The sequence below is a fragment of the Kogia breviceps genome, chromosome 16, assembly GCF_026419965.1.
Source record: "Kogia breviceps isolate mKogBre1 chromosome 16, mKogBre1 haplotype 1, whole genome shotgun sequence".
Classification (NCBI taxonomy): Eukaryota; Metazoa; Chordata; class Mammalia; order Artiodactyla; family Physeteridae; genus Kogia; species Kogia breviceps.
In genome coordinates this window covers 27,746,720-27,755,603 of record NC_081325.1, presented here as the reverse complement: position 1 = coordinate 27,755,603, position 8,884 = coordinate 27,746,720, and the positions used below count along the sequence as shown (strand labels likewise).

The window sequence follows — 8,884 nt, the reverse complement described above, 5'->3', positions numbered from 1 at the left end:
ACTAATGAAGATATTTTGGCAACACAGTAGTAAATGATAGAATACCAAAGTGAAATATGAGTGGAGAAATATAATGGGTTGAATAGTGTCTCACGAAAAATCATGTCCACCCGGAACCTTGGAATATGACCTTATGTAGAAGATGTTATTAGTTAAGGATCTCAAAATAAAATAATCTCGGATTTAGGATAGGCCCTAAATACTATGACCAGCAAGTGTCCTTAGTAAGATACAGAAAAACACAGAAAAGAAGGTGATGTGAAGATGGACGTAGAATGGAGTACTGTATTTGCAAACCAAGGAATGTGAAGGACTGCCTGCAATCACCAGAAGCTAGGAGAGAGGCATGGAATGGTTTCCCCCTCCCAGAACTACAGGAAGGAACCAAACCTGCTGACATTTTGATGTCTAGCTCTGTTCTCCTGAACTAAGAGAGAAAAAAACTTTATTTTAAGCCACCTGAGTTGTGGTCATTTGTTATGGCAGCCCAAGAAGACCAATAGAAAAAGCTATAGCAGACATCCAGGGGAAGCATAATGAAGATCTGAACTAGAGGGAAAGGAAGTGGAAATAGAAGGGAGCATGTGGACACACTACTTACCATAGTGTATATGTGTCTGAGACCCTCAATTAGGCACCCTCCTCCAAGGCTTGTACCAAATTATATATGAATGATTTGGAATTATTTTATTAAATAAAACCCCCATATCATATAAAGTACAAAGCCTAGACTAGTCCTTGTGTACATAACACCACAACTAACCTATTCGAGTAGGCTGGAGTGTAAGAGTCTAACTTTTCTAATCCAATAATCTCAGAGGGTGGTGGTATCTTTTATCAGAAATGGTAAATTTAAATTTAGGAAAAGAACTTTTGGAGAATTAAATAAAAATGATGTTTCTGAACAATTTGTAATGTACTTATCCTACAAGCCCCAGTCTGGTGCTGGATTTGGCCTGCAGTCTATAATTTGTTGACCTCTGGTGCAAAGAAACAAGTGTAATGCGATGTGGTAAGTGGTAAAATAGGGGCATGTGTAAAGTGCAAAATGGACACATGGTGAGAGAAGCAGTTTATTGCCATTGTGTATTGGGAAAGTCTTTCTAGCTCCTATTGTGAATTGGGTTTACTTGGTCTTTTTCGGAAAAATAAAAGAATAAAAAAAGAAGAAGAAGTTGGTTGACCTGTGGTTTAGGCCACAAACTCCACAGGGAAAAGGCTGCATTGTGTGTTCCCCTTTGTACACACGGTGTTGACTACAGAGTACATCAAATAGATGCTCATTCATCTTGAAAAATGGAAAACCGGAGTCTTGGATACTGATAGGCACTCAAATGCAGATATAAAGCAAGTGTTAAACATATGAATCTCGATCTCAGGAAAAATATTGGGATTGGTAACATGGTTTTAGGTAATCACCACAGATGGAATTGCTGAAACTCTGGAATTGACTGAGAGCCTGGAGAGGAGGGTAAGACCTGAGGATGAACTGATACTTACAAGAACCATGTTGGTTGCTGTGATGAATATAGAGAGGCATTTTAGATATACTAACTGTAGAGCCAAAGAGATACTTTAAATAAACATGCTCAATAAATTGGTGAAATGGAACTTTATTGTAACTCTGACTTTCTCTGGCTTTTTCTTGTTTGGCCCATCACTTACAGGAAATGTCAAGTGATTCTGAAGACCACCTGGAGTTGCTTTAACTTCAATCCCCTGAGAAGTCTCGGAAGGTCAAGTATTATCTCCTACTGCTTCTCAGAAGCCTTTACATCGTACTGAGTTCCTAGTTAATCTTCCCCATTCCTGTGAAATTCACCTGTGCCACTGCTCTAGGTAGAAATGACACACATTCTTTCAATTTTGGAAACTGAGCTTTTTCTCATACACTCAAGGGGATAATTCCACATTTTGAAAATAGGTTTAAAAATATTGAAAGCTATAAAGATTAGAATAGCTCTTTCAAAATTCCCTAAAAGCACATTAAGCAGTAACAATGTACATGGTCTTAAAAATATATATGAATTTAGATTTCAAAAATAGAGTAAGAAATCATTTTAAGTGAATTTAGAGATACACATAAAATGATATTATAGTATATAAAACCACACACACTTACAAATGTACACATATAGAAACCTAAATGCACACATATACACACAAGTTCCATTTGTATTCATTACTGATAACAGCTCAACAATAGTAATACAAGCATTAACTGAGATCTTACTGTATGCTAAGGATGAACTAACTCTAAATATTAGCTTCTTTACCCTACCAACAACTCTGTGAGGTAGATAATAATATTTTTACATTTTTCAATTGCTACTTTGTGTAACCTACACAAATAAAATGTTAAAGGAGTCTCAAAAAAAGCAAAAACTTACTATTCAATTTACTTCAATAAATTGTTTATTTAGCATCTTCTATCTTCTAGTCAGTGTGCTGCATGCTTAGACAAAATGCCTTACTTCTGCATAAGAAAGATATATTAATGCAGTCATAGGCATCAAAGGAGCTGTGTTCCCCCAAGGAGAATGTCTCCATTCTAGAAGACAGAAACTAAACTGTACAAAATTTTTCAAAAGGGAGATTTTCAGCTTCTTAAAAACAAACAAAGAAAAAACACAATAGCCAGTTACGAATGGAACATTGTTATTTTTCATTTTTCCTTATTCTTCTTCGTTTCCTTCTTCTAGCTTCCATGTAGATCTTGGCTCTATCTTTTGTATTTCAAATAAGCCCTGGTTCAGTTCAAAATGGGATCAAGAGAGGAGTGGAAGTGTGCAAATTTCTTCCTTGCTATTCCCCAATACATGCTTTTAATTCCTGCTTAATTTTAAGAGCCTGACTGCTAATCTCTTTGGGAAAGAAAAAAAAAAAAAATTGATGAGAGTTGGGGTGTGAGGTCCCAGGGCCTGTGTGGGCTGGTGGCTGCCACCATGTCCTTGCCTGCGTGATGATGGGCTTCAAGGCAGTTCAATACTACCTGGCTGGGGCCATAACAGCTGTGACTGATGCTACAGAGAGGAAGGAGAATGCCACAGCCCTGGTTTGGGAGTCACGAGTGTATCTTTCCAGGATCTTCACCCTGATGGAGAACCTGGAAGTAAAGTCTACAGAACACACCCCCTGAAGTTCTGTGGGCTTTACACCCACCCCCTCAGGCTACACCCTGGAATTTTTCACTCTCACTAGTCTACACTCAGCCTCCAGCACCAGCTTCTGGCTCACAGCTTCTGCTCCAGGAAATTGAAAAAGGCCTTTCAGCTCTGCTAGGTCAATAGTGAGAAGTGTCACAGTCTGATATTTCTGTTGCATGCCATTTTATGTCTGTGTCCTGTACTGTTTATCTTTTTGCTTATTTCATCTTCAGTGAAGTGACTCAGCTGCTGAAGAATGTGTCCATCAGGGGGTCTGGGCCCCTTGTATCACTCCCCCCCACCAAATTCTATCCCTGTTTCACTCCAAGTCTGGTATTAGAGTCATAATTAAATGCAAATAAAATTGTGATATGATAGATAATCATATTGAAGATCCAGAAGAAGGCAACGTGAAATTCTCTTCTGAACTGGATATGATTTTTAATGAGAGTGATCAGGAATTGTGATACTTAGGCTATCAAAACATGCCTTTATATAATTATTAGTAACTACTTGGGCAGTCATGGAGATTTGTAGGACATGAGGAGTGAAGCATGTAAAAAGTCTTGTCTGACTGGTTTGGGTTGTCTAGTCAAAGAGACACTAAGCCACTAGTGTTGTTATTTGTATCTATAATGAAGCTTTGTTGGCCTTGCTTAGGACAATGCAGAGTCATAGATGGCACACCAGCACATCATCTCCATGAAATCATCTTTGTGGATAATGATAGTGACTTTGGTGATTTAAATGGAGAGCTAGATGAATATGTCCAAAATAAGAAATACAAGTGTGAGGGATTGATTGGAATAAGAATGATTAGAGCAACCCATGGTCTAAGAGAACTTCTGGTGTTTCTGGAGTGCAACTGTGAGATGAATGTGATATGGCTGCAGCCTTTGCTGGCTGTTATCCAGGAGAACCAGCAGACCATGGCTTGCCCAGTGATTGTTATCATCAGTGTGGATGCACTCACAAATGGCTCACTGTCCTTTATGATACAGGAAGGATTCAGCTGGGGGACACACTTCAAGAGGGATCTTGTTCCTATTTCTGAGCTAGGAAGACCAGAAGGAGCTATTGCATTGATAAAGTCACCTACAATGGCTGGAGAATTGTGTGCCAGGAACAGATGCCATTGCAATGAATTGGACAGTGTGACAGTGGCATGGATTTCCGGGAAGGAGAAAATGTAGAAATATCATTTAGGATCTGAATGTGTGCAGGTAAGCTCTTTATTATCCCTTGCTTTATAATAAGAGATGTTTTCTGAAAAAAGATAATCATATGGATCTCCTGAAGGCTAGGACACCATGACACATAGCTCCTTAAGGTTGGCACATGTTTGGATGAATAAATATAAAAAGTATTATATTTCCTTAAGATGTGATCTGAGGACCAACAGCTATGGAAATAACCATGAGCGTTTTGAATTGAGGAAAAAAATTGAGTTGTAAATTATTTAAATTATATCTGGAACGCACTTACCCAGAAATGCAGATATCAACAAAAGGACAATTTGAAAGTGGACAGAATAAGTGTGAGAAAAAGCAGTTAAGAAACTGTTACTTAGCCCAGAGAAGAACCAAAGGAAACAAGAGGAAACCTGAGGAGAGTGTGATGTAAGTCAGGTCTTGGTTACCTCACACTATGTGCTGGAAATTTTTTTAAAAAATTTATTGGGGTATAGTTGATTTACAATGTTGTGTTAATTTCAGGTGTACAGCAAAATGAATCTTTTATACGTATATATATCTCCACTCTTTTTAAGATTATTTTCCCATATAGACCATTACAGAGTACTGAGTAGAGTTCCCTGTGCTATACAGTACATCCTTATTAGTTATCTATTTTATATATAGTAGTGTGTAAAGTCAATCCCAATCTTCCAATTTATCCCTCCCCTCCTTTACCTTCCCCTACCCCAGGTAACCATAAGTTTGTTTTCTAAATTTGTACCTCTATTCTGTTTCATAGATAAGTTCATTTGTACCTTTTTTAGATTCCACATATAAAGCAATATCATATGATGTTTGGTTTTCTCTGTCTGACTTACTTCATTCGGTATGACAATCTCTAGGAGCATCCATGTTGCTGCAAATGGCTTTATTTTGTTCTTTTTTATGGCTGAGTAATATGGCATTATATATATGTACTGCATCTTCTTTATCCATTCCTCTGTTGATGGACATTTAGGTTGCTTCCATGTCCTGGCTACTGTAAAAAGTGCTGCAATGAATATTGGAATATCTTTTCAAATTATGGTTTTCTCTTGATATATGCCCAGGAGTGGGATTGCTGGATCATGGATCAAATGGTAGCTGTGTTTTTAGTTTTGTAAGGAACCTCCATACTGTTATCCATAGTGGCTGTACCAGTTTACATTCCCAACAACAGTGTAGGAGGTATCCCTTTTCTCTACACCCTCTCCAACATTTATTGTTTGTAGATTTTTTGATGATGGCCATTCTGATCACTGTGAGGTGATACCTCATTCTAGTTTTGATTTGCATTTCTCTAATAAGTAGTGATGTTGATCATCTTTTCATGTGCTTTTAAACCATCTGTATGTCTTCTTTGGAGAAATGTCTATTTAGATCTTCCACCCATTTTCTGATTGTGTTTTTTTTTTTTGTTTTTGAGCTGCTTAGCTGTTTGTATATTTTGGGAGATTAGTCCCTTGTCAGTTGCTTCATTTTACAAATATTTGCTCTAATTATGATGGCTGTCTTTTCATTTTGTTTACCATTTCCTTTGCTGTGCAAAAACTTTTAAGTTTAATTAGACCCCATTTGTTTATTTTTGTTTTTATTTTCACTACTCTAGAAGGTGGATCAAAAAATATCTTGCTGCGATTTATGTCAGAGTGTTCTGCCTATGTTTCCTCTAAGAATTGTATAGTATCTGGCCTTACATTTAGGCCTTTATTCCATTTTGAGTTTATTTTTGTTGTATGGTGTTATGGTGTGTTCTAATTTCATTCTTTTACATGTAGCTGTCCAGTTACCCCAGCTCCACTTATTGAAGACACTGTCTTTTCTCCATTATCTTTTCCTAACAGTCTTTTCTCTTTTGTGTTAGATTAGGCGACCATAGGTGAGTGGTATATCTCTGGACTTTCTACCCTGTTCCATAGATCTATACTTCTGTTTTTGTGTCAATACCATACTGTTTTGAAGACTGTAGCTTTGTAGTATAGTCTGAAGTCAGGGAGCCTGACTCCTCTTCCTCCATTTTTCTTTCTCAAGATTGCTTTAGCTGTTTGTGGTGTTTTGTGTTTTCATACAAATAAGGGCACACAAAACATTCTCCATGATAGATCACATCTTGGGTCAAAAATCAAGCCTCTGTAAATTTAAGAATATTGAAATCACATCAAACATCTTTTCTGACCACAATGCTATGAGTTTAGAAACCAATTACAGGAAAAAACTGTAAAAAACTCAAACACATGGAGGCTAAACAATATGTTACTAAGTAATCAATGGATCACTGAAGAAATCAAAGAGGAGATCAAAAAATACCTAGAGACAAATGACAATGAAAACACGATGACCCAAAACCTACGGGGTGTAGTAAAAGTAGTTCTAAGAGGGAAGTTTATAGCAATGCAATCTTACCTCAAAAAATAAAAATCTCAAATAAACAACCTATCCTACGCCTAAAGCAACTAGAGAAAGAAGAACAAACAAACCCCAAAGTTAGTAGAAAGAAAGAAATCATGAAGATAAAAGAGGAAATAAATGAAATAGAGACAAAGAAAAAAAGACAGCAAAGATCACTGAAACTAAATGCTGGTTCTTTGAGAAGATAAACAAAATTGATAAAAATCTAGCCAGACATCAAAAAAAAAAAAAAAAAAAAAAAAGGAGAGGACTCAAATGAATAAAATTAGAAATGAAAATGGAGAAGTTACAATAGACACCACAGAAATACAAAGGAACATAAGGGATTACTACAAGCAACTCTATGCCAATAAAATGGACAACCTAGAAGAAATGAGCAAATCCTTAGAAAGATACAACCTTCAAGATTGAACCAGAAAGAAATAGAAAATTTGAACAGACCAATCACAAGTACTGAAATTGAAACTGTGATTAAATATAACACAACAAACAAAAGTCCAGGACCAGATGGCTTCACAGGAGAATTTTATCAAACATTTAGAGAAGAGCTATCTCCTACCCTTCTGAAACCCTTCCAACAAATTGCAGAGGAAAGAACACCCCCAAGATCATTCTATGAGGCCACCATCACCCTGATACCAAAACTGGACAAAGATATCACACAAAAAAGAAAATGACAGGCCAATATCACTGAGGAACATAGACACAAAAATCCTCACCAAATACTAGCAAACCGATTCCAACAACACATTAAAAGGATCATACACCATGATCAAGTGGGATTTATCTCAGGGATGCAAGGATTTTTTGATATCTGTAAATCAATCAGTGTAATACACTACATCAACATTTTAAAATTTTTTTTTAAATTAATTTTTATTGGAGTTGCTTTATAGTGTGCTAGTTTCTACTGTACAGAAAAATGAATCAGCTATACATATACATATATCCCCTCTTTGTTGGATTTCCTTCCCATTTAGGTCACCAGAGTGCATTAAGTAAAATTCTCTGTGCTATATGGTATGTTCTCATTAGTAGTCTATTTTATATATAAAATTGATAGTGTATATGCATCAATCCCAATCTTCCAGTTCCTCCCATGGCCTCTTTCCCTCTTTGTATCCATACAGATATTCTCCATGTTTGTGTCTCTATTTCTGCTTTGCAAATAAGATCATCTATACCATTTTTCTAGATTCCACATATATGCATTAATATACTTGTTTTTTTCTTTCTGACTTACTTCACTCTGTATGACACTCTCTAGGTCCATGCACATCTCTACAAATGACCCAATTTTGTTCCTTTTAATGGCTGAGTAATATTCCATTGTATATATGTATACATCTTCTTTATCCATTCACCTGTTGATGGACACTTAGGTTGCCTCCATGTCCTGGCTATTGTGAATAGTGCTGCAATGAACATTGGGGTGCATGTGTCTTTTTTAATAATGACTTTCCCTGGGTATATGCCCCAAAGTGGGATTGCTGGGTCATATGATAGCTCTATTTTTAGTTATTTAAGGAATCTTCATACTGTTTTCCATAGTGGCTGTATCAATTTACATTCCACCAACAGTACTTCAAAACTACGGTAATCAAGACAGTATGGTACTGGCATAGAAACAGAAATATAGATCAGTGGAACAGGATAGAAGGCCCAGAGGTAAACCCACACACCTATGGTCACCTAATCTATGACAAAGGAGGCAAAAATATACAATGGAGAAAAGACGGTCTCTTCAATAATTGGTGATGGGAAATCCGGATAGCTACATGTAAAAGAATGAAATTAGAACACTCCCTTACACAAAACACCAAAATAAACTAAAAATGGATTAAAGATCTAAAGGTAAGGCCAGACACTATAAAACTCTTAGAGCGGGCTTCCCTGGTGGTGCAGTGGTTGAGAATCCGCCTGCCGATGCAGGAGACACGGGTTCGTGCCCTGGTCCGGGAAGATCCCACGTGCCGCGGAGCAACTAAGCCCGTGAGCCATGGCCGCTGGGCCTGCGCGTCCGGAGCCTGTGCTCCGCAATGGGAGAGGCCACAACAGTGAGAGGCCCGCATACCGCAAAAAAAAAAAAAAAAAAAAAAAAAAAAAAAAAAAAAC

At 37.1% G+C, this 8,884-nt stretch overlaps 1 pseudogene; it reads left to right on the top strand.

The window, feature by feature from the left end:
- Positions 1-3,580: 3,580 nt before the first annotated feature.
- On the top strand, positions 3,581-4,769 carry LOC131743547 (polypeptide N-acetylgalactosaminyltransferase 11 pseudogene; annotated as a pseudogene).
- Positions 4,770-8,884: the final 4,115 nt, after the last annotated feature.